Source organism: Solenopsis invicta, chromosome 10 (assembly GCF_016802725.1).
Source record: "Solenopsis invicta isolate M01_SB chromosome 10, UNIL_Sinv_3.0, whole genome shotgun sequence".
In the NCBI taxonomy this organism is placed as follows: Eukaryota; Metazoa; Arthropoda; class Insecta; order Hymenoptera; family Formicidae; genus Solenopsis; species Solenopsis invicta.
In genome coordinates, this window is record NC_052673.1 from 5,087,117 (window position 1) to 5,101,986 (window position 14,870).

The 14,870-nt window shown below is 35.4% G+C and overlaps 1 pseudogene; it reads right to left on the reverse strand.

Moving 5' to 3' along the window:
- Positions 1 to 2,289: 2,289 nt before the first annotated feature.
- LOC113004568 lies at positions 2,290 to 12,888 on the reverse strand (annotated as a pseudogene).
- Positions 12,889 to 14,870: the final 1,982 nt, after the last annotated feature.

Consider the following 14,870-nt stretch of genomic DNA (forward strand, 5'->3'; position numbering starts at 1 on the left):
TCTTTATTAGTTGTTTATTAGAGAGTAATAATATAAAAATGTAATATACGCATCATATATGCATACAATTATTTTAATTTTATTTATGTATATTCCTTTCTTATATTATTACTCTCTAATGAACAACTAACAAAGAATAGCAGATTTTACAAATTTTAAGTTAGCACAAATTGATAATGTTCAATAATGCCCTTTTCATGTCAATCCATTTTCCAGTAATTTTTATTTATTCTTGGAGTTGAAGTTTATTTACGATCTGGAAAAGAATAAAAAAACATTTTCAGATACATTATTGATTTTTAACATATAAATTAATATTGATTAATGTATAATGTAGTTGAATAATTTCAAAGTTATTTTTACTGAGTTTATAATAAACAGGAATTCTATATGATATGCTTGAAATATTATATGCTTTAATATGTACCTAATAATTAATAATTGTTTTATTAATTTTGATTTGTTTCCGATATAACCACAAACTTTAGAATAGATTAATTAATTTTTACAAACAGAAATTTAAACGAAATCCAGTGTTTAGACAAAAAAATTAGAATAAATCTAAATTCAAATCATTCTTTTTAACTTTATCTTTGATTTTTTGTGTTATTATTTAAAAAAATAAAGAGACTTTTCAAGCATGCTTCTCGGTCTCCACGCTTTCGTTATCAATCGGATTACATTTGAGACAGCAATCGTCAATCCGATTAGCCTAGGGAAATTTTCTATACCTACGTTGAGTACCATTGTTCAATCCAATCCGAGATCCGATTAGTTATCGTAAACAACCAAGAATAAGTTCCTATGGCCCGTATTCATAGTCGTGACTTATTTTCAAGATCGTCTTAAGTACGGTCTTAAGTTGCTCTCTAGATTCATAGTCATGAATCAAGCAAATGCTTGAGTAAAATCTCAAGTCAAGACTTGTCCAAGACGATTTTGTTTGAAAACGTTTTCTTCGGTCTCAACATGATTCATAGACAGATCTTATTCGAAATAAGAACAGACTTAAGACTATCTTATTAGTCATGAATTCATAGTCGTAATAAGACGTCTTGTATGACGTATGTACAGCTAAACAAGACGATCTTCGCCAAGTCGAGGTCGAAGTAGACTTAAGCAAAGCTGTAGAGACTATTCTAACCTCAAATTAATGTTTGCCGAAGTTGAAATACTTAAATTTCAAAGAATGACAGCAAAAACGAGACTAGTTACTCGTAAATTTTTAATTCCTTTATTCTTGTAAAAACATGACTGGTATTAGAAAAAAATATAAAAAATATAAAAGATATTTTTAGTTTTTTTACACCACTTACACTAATATACTCTTTATGCAGTTCTTCGATCTGTGCAAAAATTGCATAAAATAGGTGTTAAAATTTATAAATTATCTGTAATTTTTACTATGTAAATTTTTACTACTTAAAATATAAGAGTGATTTAATTGAAATAATATAAATGTAATTATATAATCAATAATATTCTTTGATAGGAAGAAATATATTAAAAATATTAAATATATTAAAAATTACCGCGAACACGCAATTTCGGCAGCGGACAATAACATTTTATTGATTCATCGAGACGATAAATATCTATCAGTATTAAGTAATATTTGAATTAAACATTAATGGATATTAAGTAAATATTAAATAAATGTAAAATAAATATGCAATTAATGTTAAATTAATGTTTTTAAAATTATTGTTTCAAATAAAAAATTAATGCAAAATAAATATTAAGTTAATTAAAAAAAATGTTAAATAGATATATTTCTTAATTATTCTTAAATATTATTATTGCAATTAAATTATTAATGTAATATAAATATTAAATAAATGTTAAATAAACATTAAATAAATGTTAAATAAACATTTTCCCAAATCATTATTTTAAATAAGTAATTAATGAAATATAAATGTTAAATAAATATTTAATAAATTTTTAATAAATATTATTGTTATAATGAATTGTACAATGATTAATAAATATTAAAAAAAGCATTTAAAAATTATTGTGTGCTGATTAAGATATACTTTAATAATCACAAAACTCAACTATAATAAATAATCTTACATTTTATAACATTCTTCCTATTTTCAATCATATTTTTTAAGGATTTTATCCTTCATTACTTTTAATTTATATGATCCCGCATTGTAGAATTTTTGGAGATAATTAGTTGTATCTTATTTTCTATTAAATAAATAAAATTTTTTGATTATTATTTTAATTGTTTACAATTAATGTAAGCTATGTATATATAAGGTGATATTAAATAGACATATATAAGAACATAAAATTTATTTATATAACATGCTGGTATATATTTTAAGTCATGGCTTTAAGTGGACGTCAAATAATTAATTAGTAATTTATTTATTTTTGTTATATTGCAAAAATAGAGTCAATCAGCCAATGAACTTACTGTACAAAAAAATATAGATTATACAAGTAATGATATATATAACATAGTTTACATCACCACTTTATTGCGAGTGCTGTGTTCATTTTTTGTATTTCGTAATATCGTGTATTAAAATACGCGTAAACTTTGTACTTCTTCTAACCAAGTTTTGTACAAATTCTGTACAACTGTATTTTCTTCAGAGATTTACTTAGCGGGAGTTTACGATACATATTTTCCAATGCCAATGCAAGTTCTTGGGGTTGAATGTTTCCATGGGGTCTCACTTGCGCCCCGCCGTTTAGGCAACCTAATAAAAGTAATTATATTAAATTTAATTATTTATTACATGCATCGTGTTAATACATTTTAAATAAAACAATTACTACACGGGCATGTTTCGACATGGTCGTAAACGCACTTGTCGTTTTTCATTTTTTGAACTATGTTCTGTATATTCCTGAAGCCATTAATAATAGCAAATTTTAATAACACTTGGTCATTTCTCTTCAATTCTGCTTCCTTGAAGTAGAGATTTCTAAGACTTTTAAAATCCACTGTGACATCTTCATCGAAAAGATTCTTCGCTGCGTAACAAAAAGTGAAGTCTGAGTAACCATCTGATCCTGAGCCACTGTGACTGCATAATTTAGTTCCAATTTCTTCACTGTAGGAACGAAATGGTTGTTTAATTTCACCTTCGTTTATTTTATTTAATACTAATTAACCATCTTCATTCAGCATCTGTTCTAATTCAACTGAAAATTGATACCATAATTTATATTTAAATGTTAATTCTAATGTTTAATATGGAAATATGAATATATGTATATACTTGACGTTATGACAGAATCTACGTCTCTCGATTTTCTCTGCCGATTGTAAAAATCTTCTTTGGAAACTTCCAACTGTTTGTCATAGCAGGGCATTACAGTTACGTGATATATCTGTTCTGTTGCAATAGACCCATAATTTTAGCTAAGTAGTACTTTACTAATGACCCCATAATTTGTTGAGGAGATTTTGTAACGCTTATATGTGGCAATATAAAATTTCCATGAGTTTTCTCAGCGTAACACACCCAACCTGATATAGAAACAAGAACATTATAAATTTTTAATTGTTTTCATAAATATTTATTTTACCTGGACACAAAGAGGACAGCAATGGTAATTGATTTTTTGTGCTCTCCTTACTAGCTTTATAACGCTCAATAAATTCTTTGGCGGTGTCCAATAGAACAAAATCATCAGCCATTATCATATCTAATACTGCATCAGCTCCCAATCGATCAAAAAATCTTATCAATTTAGAAAGAGTTTGCTCGAGGGTAAATTCATAACGTTGTACCAGAGACAATACAGGTTGCACCAATAGAATGACTATTATATATTTGGAATTTGTACTTCCTATATTCTGCAACAATATAAAATATACATTTTCAATTAATAAACAAGATAAATTAATCCTATATGCATACAATAAAGTAAATTGCATATTTGTTTTCTTTAAAAAGCTAAGTAATTAGATCATAACATTTTAAATAAACAATTATACAAATACCTAGGTGAATTGTATAAGAATACCCACTGCACCTCCGATTTTGATCGAAAATTAGGCTCATTCTGACTGCGTTTTCACTCAAAATGACAAGAATCTAGCAAGAAGAAAGTATCGCTCTGTCTTCGCGAATCGATGATATCAAGTGTTAAAGTTAGCCGATTGCAAGCTTAAGATACCTGTATATCTCGGCGTTATGTAGCAAACTGAGCATGCGCTTTGGGCACGTTTGCATGCTCCATGGGCACACACATACAAAAAGTGCGCGAATTTGAAACATAAATACAGAGCAATATAAGTGATTCAGTGATAAATGAATAAATTAATTAAGTTATCGTGCGGAAAGTAAATGCTTAAAAAGGGGAGGGGCTTCGCCCCTCCCCCGCCACCCCTTTTTTAACCCAACCCAACCTGAATCTTAGTTTTAAATAAAAAATTGTTTTGCATGAAAGTTGAAACTACCGATGTCTGTTTTACAGTGAAATTAACTTTCATCTTAATTTGCATGATACAAAGCACTTTCCACGTGAAGCGAGGTCCATCCCCATCCCACTTTCTCCACCCCCAGCGTACCCTCCCCCACAGATGTCTGCTTTGCAGCCAAATTAATTGTTATTTTAATTTACATGATACAGGGGGCTTTTTACGCGGAGCGAGGTCCACCCCCACCCCACCCTTTCCACCCCACCGCCCCCCGCGCGGGGTGGGGTGGACCTCGCTCCGCGTAAAAAGCCCCCTGTATCATGTAAATTAAAATAACAATTAATTTGGCTGCAAAGCAGACATCTGTGGGGAAGGGTACGCTGGGGGTGGAGAAAGTGGGATGGGGATGGACCTCGCTTCACGTGGAAAGTGCTTTGTATCATGCAAATTAAGATGAAAGTTAATTTCACTGTAAAACAGACATCGGTAGTTTCAACTTTCATGCAAAACAATTTTTTATTTAAAACTAAGATTCAGGTTGGGTTATTATAAGAAATATTGTACAGATTCATAAATTTCAAAATTTTTATTTAACACTTTTTAAATAAATTAAGTTACTAAAACGCATGCGCATGCGGTCACCATCATGCAAACGTGACCACAGCGCATGCTCAGTTTGCTACATATCGCCGAGATGACAGGTATCTTAGGCCCAGTTTCACAACTTTGGGTTTAACCCGAGTTTAGTTGAACTACCGTCAAGTTTAACGCCACGGTTAAACTTCTATCGCGTTTCACAACCAGATTTTAACTCTAGGTTACGTAAACCTATAATCTATGCGAAGAAACTTCAACAGACTTATCTTTCTTCTAGAACAAGTAGTGTGATTGGTTGTTACCGAAAAGTAGGGAATGAGATATTACAGGTTCTATACACCAAGGCAAAAAATAATGAACAAATTTAAAAGTTTTAAAGTTTTCTTCTTACATGTTTTCAAATCAGTTTGAACTAAACAATTAAATTCAATTGTTACTGTAAAAATTTACACTTTATTAAGTACATTAAACATTGGAACACTAATTAGAAAAAAATTTCTCATAAAATAAAGAACAACAGATTAGAATAAAAGACAAAATTGAGTTTTGAAAAAAATAAATAAATCTAAAAGACAGCCACTCGAAATAAAAAAAAACTGTTCTTTGGAAAAACACATATATGGTCATCGTAATCATAGTATGTAATCTATAAGTACTAATTTAATAATATTACAAAACTATTTTTACTGTTCTGTTTTATGAGAAATTTTTTCTTTGATTTCTCTTAAGACTGCAGTAACAGATTCCTTGGTTAAGCGAAATCGAGCATAAAAATCAATGTCATCAAATTCTTCAAAATATGACGGTCGTCTTCTAATTATTCTCGGGCGTCGATTTATTATTTGCACAAAATCTTCATCGTCAGATGACGATAACATATATTCCAGAGCCATATCTTGCAACATAACCTTTTTACAATTTCGTGGAGATATCAGCCATGAAGTACAATACTCGAAAGATTATTGAAAGCAGTGGCGCTGCAGTATTAAACCTCGGTTATCTACTTTAAACGCCCGAATTTCGCCGTTCAACTTTAACCGCAGTTTAACAACGTTAACCGAGGTTTAAGACAGTTGTGGAACACAATATTTACCGTAAACCAAGTTTAAAGGTTTAAACTCCGGTTAAACTAAGTTGTGAAACTGGCCCTTAACCTGTGCAATCACCAACTTTAACGCTTGATATCTCGGTTCGCGGGCCAGAGCGACACTTTTTCTTGCCAGATTCTTTCATTTTGAGTGAAAACGCGTCGAATGAGCCTAATTTCGTCAAAATCGGAGGTGCAGTGGGTATTCTTAACAATTACCCTTTCTTTTTTAACATGTTTTTTACTTTTAAAAATAAACCAACTCAAGCTCAAATACCTGCATTTATTATAACCTCAATAATAAACTTATGTAAGAAATATCTGGTCACACTCGGTACAATAATTGTAATTCTTAGTTTGGCCGCTAGTCGCGTGCGTATCGTTCCGTTAGCGAAACACCATTGGCTCTCCTCACCACGTGACTCGAGACTGTAACACCATTGGCTCTGCGTCTTAAGCGAAGTCGTGATTGGCTCAAGCCCGCGACACTAGCGCGCCCGTGCGTTCGCTTAAAGGAACCTTTCCGGGGAAGAAAGACTTCCCGGGGTCACTTCTCTTCGGACCACGAAGGATCGTCCGCCATGCGGACGAATACAATAAAGTATTGTTTTACTTCGCAAGCTACCGACTGTGATATCTCTGCCCTTCCATCCATCCCTGACTACTCCCTTACAGCCCTCAGAAGTGGGATTATGTCACAGTTCTAGCGAGCGAAAGTGTTCGTCTCGTACCACGAGTTCGCGTGTGAAAGTATTTCCGCGCAGTAGTCCCGCGTTCGTGTTGTAAGTGACCGTTCGCGTTTAAGCCCCGTCCTCTGACGACGGTTCGCCTTCGGGCTCACATTCCCCGTCTCTCGACGACGGTTCAACAGGTGCTTGGCGCACTCGCGCTTCCGCGCATTCCCCGTCTCTCGACGACGGTTCAACAGGTGCTTGGCGCACTCGCGCTTCCGCGCATTCCCGTCTCTCGACGACGGTTCAACAGGTGCTTGGCGCACTCGCCTTCCGCGCATTCCTCGTCTCTCGACGACGATTCAGCGCGCTCATCCGTGTCTTCGCGCTTCCGCGCTCTCCCCGTCCTCAGACGACGGTTTGAATTTGTACGTTTGTGCTTCTGCGCATTCTTCGTCCCCGTCTTTCGACGACGGTTAGCAACGGTGCAACAACGCATACGCTGCCTAGTGCTCGAACTTTCCGTTTCTTTTTCATCAACGGTTCAAGTTACATTCGCCTCGGTTTGTTGAGCGAAGTCTATCAGCACGAACAAGTCCGTGCAAGTGATACGCAAGATTGCGTCAGACAGACATTGTGTAAAATTTCCCGCGCTCGTGTTGACTATAACGGTCGTGTCGCGTCGCGTTCCGTCGCCGCCATCTTATGGTGACTTTCCACCGGATTCTACCGGCTTCGACAACCTTCAATAGTGTTGAGAAATTTCAGTCTCGTCAAGATGAGGCGTGAAGAGGTTGATAACCTCTCGAACGAAGAAATTCATCAGGAAATGCGCAAGTTAGATTTGCCTATCCTCGCCGACAGAATGATGTGCATCGATAGCCTGATGACGGCGTTAGAAAGAAAAGCCCAATCCTCGACCTCTCATCCTTCAGGAGTGTCTTCAAGTGCTAGGGTAACGCCCCCGCCTGTACAGTCTACGACCAGTGCTTCTCAACTGGGATCAATAGAACAGCTTCTACGCGTTCTTACGGAACAAGTTGCCGAAATGAGGGCACAACAATCCACGCATCAGCAATTGTTCTCGCATATTTTGACGTCACCGACGTTACCAGGTTGGTCACCAAATCTCTCACAGGGACCGACAGGTATTATTCCGTCTAATATTAATAGAAATAATATGCACAGCCAAATGCCGTGCCCGATAACGAATGCACCGACATTCTTTCAACCGACTGGACCAACGTTTCCTTTGCCCAGCGGTTCTCAGACTCAATTTCCGTCTCCTCAGGTCGCTAATTTAATTGATTTACCGCAGACAACTTCAATATTGTCGGCAATGCCTCCTGCTCAAGCTATCGCACAACTGGAAAAACATATCCCTTTGTTCTCTGGTACAGAGAGGGAAGACGTAGAAGTGTGGCTACGCAAAGTGGAAAAAGTAGCTGAGATTCATCGAGTTAGTGATGAGGTCAAACTAATGGCCGCCACTGGCAGATTATCGAAGAATGCCAGTCAATGGTTGGATCAGGATTCAGACACTTTGGTTAGCTCTTGGGCCTTATTCAGAGACGCCATCAGTAAGCGGTTTCGCAACCGTCTTACCCACAAGGAAGCCCGTCGAAGAGTGGACGCTCGTCGTTGGGATTATGGAAAGGAAAGCTTTCATGAATATGTAACACAAAAACTTAAGCTGTTACATCCACTGCAACTGTCACAAACAGAATGCATCGATTACCTTATTGAAGGTATCAACAACCTTGCGGTTCGTAGCGCTGCTTCTGTGACAGGGGCAACCACTATCGACGAATTCCTGGACAGAATGAGCAGCTTAACTTGCTCAAATCCGGCTTCTACAAAACAATCGTCTCCTCCTGCTGCTCGAAAGGAGAAAATGCAAAAAGATTACAAGGATCAGCAACCTCGACGAGGTCATCGAGATTCAACCACATCCTCCGCAAAGGATTCAGCGTTGAAAAATTCTCCAGACGTCTGTGCTTATTGTAAAGCACCAGGTCACATTCGCGACAAATGCTACAAGTTGAAGAAGAAGGAACAACAAACTGCTGCCACTTCTTCCTCTGCCTCACCAGTCGCTGCCACTGAAGTTGTCGTCCCATCCCCCACCCAGAAGGATTCTAGTCTTGTTGGTTGCGTAAACCACCCCCGACAACTAAAGATAAGTTCAGCGATTATTGAAATCAATCGTTTTAATGATTCGCCTTGCAGCTTAACTGCTCTGGTTGATACCGGCAGCCCCGTGTCTTTTGTCCAATACTCAATTTTAGAAATTTTCTTTGGTCGTCAAGTTCAATTTGATAATAATTCTGAAAAATCGTTTCTCACACTAGGTGAAAGTAATATTGACGTTCGTGGAACAAAGAAAGTAAAAATTGGTTTATCTATGTTACCTAATCTTAAATTTGAAGTTCTTTTTCATTCCCTCGAAAAAAATAATTGGTCAACTCATGTCGTACTTGGGCGTGACTTTGTCACAGCCAACAAATTAACTCTCACTTATAAACCCGTTAAAGATGAGTCGGGTGAATATCTAAAACTACTTAAAGAAGTAGCTTCCGCTGACATTATTGACGATGTCACTTCGGACATCAATCCGATTAACATTAAAACCGATTTTGGCTTTCATGTTGACCAAAGAGTTAGTGATATTATTCAAACGGTTGAAAGTTCCACTGTAGAAAAAATACAGGACAACTATTGTGTCACTGTTCCTATCAAGGATAATTCGGTTTATTCTTTTCCTCCCAAACGGTTTGCTTGGGCTGAGCGTCAGCAACTGAGAGAAATTACCGACGGTTTGTTAGCTCGCGGTATTATCAAAGAGAGTACATCTCCTTATTGTTCTCGCATTGTTCCAGTGCGTAAGAAAAATGGAAACATGAGACTTTGTGTCGATTTACGACCTCTAAACTCGCGTGTGGTTAAACAACAGTATCCCTTTCCCATCATCGAAGATTTATTTTCAAGAATGGCTAATTGTTTTGTTTTAACTCATTTGGATATTAAAGAAAGTTTCCATGCAATCGGGATTCACCCCGATTTCACTAAATATTTTTCATTTGCCACACCAGATGGGCAGTTCGAATACTTGAAGCTACCATTCGGGTATTCAGAGAGTCCCGCCGAATTTCAAAAACGTCTCTTACAAATTCTTAAACCATTAGTTCGAGCAGACAAAGTATTAATCTATATTGATGACATACTGATTCCGTCTAGTAATATCGAAGAAAACCTCGATACTCTCTCTCAAGTGCTACTGTTACTCAAACGCTATTCGTTTGATGTCAATTATGACAAATGTCAATTTCTCAAGAAGAAAATTGAATTTTTAGGTTATATCGTGTCTAATAAGGGTATTACTTTAAGCGATCGTCATGTAAACGCTGTTAATAAATTCCCGGTGCCGCGAAACATCCATGAGGTTCAGAGATTCTTGGGTCTCGCGAGTTATTTCCGAAAATTCGTACCCGCTTTTGCTGAAAAGGCTAAACCGTTATACACACTTTTAAAGAAAAACGTAGCCTTTAGCTTCGATGAAAATTGCGTAAAGTCCTTTAACTTGTTAAAACAATTGTTAACTACAGCTCCTGTGTTGAGTCTGTATAACCCCAGCCTCGAAACTGAACTTCATACGGATGCGAGTTCCGTAGCTTTCGCCGCGATTTTATTGCAAAAACAGGAATCTAAATCCTGGGCTCCCGTCGCCTACTTTAGTCAAACGACTAACGAGGCAGAAAGCCGATACCATTCATATGAGCTTGAAATGCTCGCCATTGTTAAATCCGTTGAAAGATTTCGTATATATCTCTACGGCCTCAAGTTCACAATTGTTTCTGATTGCCACGCAGTAGTTTATGCCGTTAGTAAGGCAAATATAAATCCGCGCGTCGCACGTTGGATCCTGCGCTTGCAGGGTTACAAATTTAAGCTGATTCACCGAAAAGGTGAGAAAATGCTCCATGTTGATGCATTGAGCCGAATTGTCGCGTCGGTTGAGACTGTCCCGCTTGAACAACAATTGCACTGTAGACAGCTCACTGATCCGAGCGTTCGGGCCATTGCAGAGCATTTAGAGGCTTCACCTCATGATCACTTCGAAATGATCGAAGGTTTAATTTATAGAAAAAACGATAATTCGTTGCGATTCTGGGTACCAGAATCTATGGTCCCAAATATAATTCGTAATTATCACGATCAGAGCGCTCATTGCGCCCTTGAAAAAACTCTTAAAGGTATCTGTGATACTTATTGGTTTCCGTCTATGCGGAAAAAGGTGCAATCACACATAGATAATTGCCTAGTTTGCATCGTCGCAAACTCTTCGTCTAACTCTAAGGAAGGAGAAATTCAACTTGACTCGGTCACTAGCATTCCTATGGAGGTCATGCATATAGATCACTTTGGACCTTTAACGGAATCCACGGATGGATTCAAACATATTTTAGTTGCCATTGATGCCTTTACTAGATTTACCTGGCTTTGGCCTTGTAAATCCACTAGCTCTCGTGATGCTATTTCTCATTTAACGCCAATTTTTGACACGTTTGGTAATCCCTCGACTCTAGTGTCGGATCGGGGAACTGCCTTCTCTTCCTTTGAGTTTACGGAATTCTTACAAAAGCGTTCGATTAAACATCGTTTAGTTGCTGTTGCCGCCCCTTGGGCGAATGGCCTCGTAGAACGGGTAAACAGATATTTGAAGTCATCCTTAAGAAAAATGGTAGATGATCATTCCAATTGGTCTAACTCTCTTCCAGAGTTACAATATATAATTAACAACACATTTCATTCATCTATAAAAAATACCCCCTCCAAATTGTTGTTGGGTTATGATAAGAGAAATCACTCTGATTTCCCATTGATTAAATTTTTGAAAAATCTGGCAGACGCCACGTGGTCTACACATTTGCAGGAAGACCGAGCTCAATTTCAAGAGATAGCTATCCAAGCTACTAACCGTCTTAAGGATTACAACAAAATCTATTACGACAAGAGACATAAAACTCCTTCTGAGTACAAGATTGGTGATTATGTGATGATACGGGACACCACGGTTAAACCTGGAGAAGATCGAAAGCTAAAGCATTCATATAAAGGGCCATATTTGGTGGCAAAAGTTTTAAATAAAAATCGATATGTCATTCAAGACATTCCAGGGTGTCAAATAACCCAGAAACCGTATGATTCCATACTATCACCTGATAGATTAAAGCGATGGCTTAAATCCCCATCGTCTTGACTGATAATTGTGATAACACAACCAATGTTCTTAACTATAAGTATTTTCTTATATATCTTTTGTATTCAACTATATTTTTATAGTAGTATAAATATTACAAATAATCTATGTATAACCACTCGAATTTCTATACCGATTGTTACGATTAATAGAGTCTACACTTATAGAATATATGTATTGTTTTATAAGCCAAAGTTTATTTTGTTTATATTCAGATTGACATGTTCAGGGTCGAACAATGTTGCAGTATGGCCGAAGCTGTAAGAAATATCTGGTCACACTCGGTACAATAATTGTAATTCTTAGTTTGGCCGCTAGTCGCGTGCGTATCGTTCCGTTAGCGAAACACCATTGGCTCTCCTCACCACGTGACTCGAGACTGTAACACCATTGGCTCTGCGTCTTAAGCGAAGTCGTGATTGGCTCAAGCCCGCGACACTAGCGCGCCCGTGCGTTCGCTTAAAGGAACCTTTCCGGGGAAGAAAGACTTCCCGGGGTCACTTCTCTTCGGACCACGAAGGATCGTCCGCCATGCGGACGAATACAATAAAGTATTGTTTTACTTCGCAAGCTACCGACTGTGATATCTCTGCCCTTCCATCCATCCCTGACTACTCCCTTACATTTAAGAATTTCGATCATCTAACAAAGTTCGTAATTCTGATTCTCTTGCGCAATGTAAAAAGCGCAATGTAAAAATTAATTCTACTGAATCTCCAGAATTAATTTTTATGATTTTTACACTGTGTGAAAAAATCAGGATAACAAACTTCGTTAGACAGTCGAGATTCTCGTATCTACTGTTGAGGTTATAATATAAAAGCAGGTATAATACTTAAGTTTGTTGTTTTTAGTAATTTTATAAAAATTAGCAATTTCCGAATATGTTGTTTTCTAATTAATATTACATACCTGAGTATTTTTCTTTTAATCTTTATGCTAAATTAATGTAATTAATTCGTTGCACTGATTGACAGAATGTTACAGATACAATAGAATATTGAGTCTGTTCCATTTAGCTCAATGTAATATTCCCAATGCAATATTCCCATTGGAAGATTCAAAAGAAATATCACGGAAACAGCCGATTCATAAATAAGCATTAGCTCATGGTGGAAGGGATAGCATGGTGTGCTCAATTTGCAGCCTTCTTTCTCTAAAATCTGCGCTCTCTGTCGTTTTTCTGCCTCTTATTCCAGAGGGCTGCCAACTGTGAAAAGTTGAAGTATTTCACTTTCTAAAGTCTGTACACCTGATATAACTGTCTTTGTCGGACGTTTTCTATTTTCACTCTGTCTCTTTTCTTGTAGATAGTTACCGCTGTAAATAAATGTTATTAAATACAACACGACACGAAAGACTAACTGCGCTCATTGTAAAAAATTAATAAAAATTAAACAGTTTGTGTAAAATATAAAGATTAATAGTATTTAATAATAAAATAATATTTGAAATAACATTACAAATATAAATATCGTAATAAATTTTACGATAATTTTAATAATAAAAAATAAAGTTCTTAAAAATTTTAAAAACAACCATTGATATACAACAATTTTTTCCAAAACAAGAAATAAATAGAATTATTAAGTCCACAAATTGTTACAGAATATCAATTTTTTGTAAATAAGAAATTATTGAAAATTGAAGATATTGTTTCATTAAGAATAAAAAGAAAAAAATAGTTGAAATAGTTAAATAAAATAAAATAAAATAATATTCATTGATTTTATGCTTGAGGTATATGTTGCTGTTTTCGAATGAACTGACTAAGACAATCTCTACCGACAAAATGTGTAGAAATAAGTCATTATTTTTTATGCAGGTTTCATGATAAATATAATAATTTATTATACACAATTCTTATATTATACAGTTTTTAGATACACATAATTATTTATTATTTTATACATTTCAAAGTTAAAAAGCTAAGAGCTAAAAGTTCTATTTGATTTTTTTCATTTTTTTCTTGTTTTTGGTGGCGTTCGACACATTGCATATGTTTCCTCCAGCCTTCAATTACTGTAATAATGAAACAAAACATTATTGTTTATTGTATATACCAAGAATTTCGTGGCACATTAAGATAGCAAATTACTATCATCAGTAATCGTTCAATGTTGTTCTTACCTTCTAAATCGACCCTGGTGATTCTACATCTATCATACATTCCTGTATATTCGATGGATCATCAGGGCTGACGAGTAACTCGGAAGACTGCATGTACATTTTCGTGACGGGAAGCGGAAAATCTTCGGCTATGACTTTGAAGTCCATATTACTTTCATTGTCACTAAAATAGAAAACATAAATGTTACTTTGATAATGTTATGCAAAAAAAAGGAATGTATTTTTCAGTAATTAATACATCAATTATTATTTATTCATGTTTACCTATTTTCCGTTTTTGGTAACAATAATGTTGGAACTGCACTCGGCAAAAGCGACCGTCTTCGAATGTCCATAGGAGGTCAAATCTTCTTACTTCTCACAAACAAATCTTCTGTGAAGTGTGCTAAGCGTATATTTACTGAAAATTCAAATGACAGAATAATAGTTAAATTAACTAACAATTAATAAGTTAACAATTGTCCTAGTTTACATCAAGCACTTGATGTGTGCTATGTAACTTCCTATTAAATTATTTTAATTTCGACAATATGTATAAATGTATACATGATATGTACATTTAAATTATCTTGAAACATATTGCATCAGTTTAATGTACTATTCTTTAAAATTATTGCAAAAGTTAAGATAATTAAATAGAAAGTTGTTGGTTAGTATGTATATCAAGTAATTGGTGTTAGGTTAGGTTGCTCTATTAAGATACAAATATTTACAATATTTTCTATTGGAACAGTA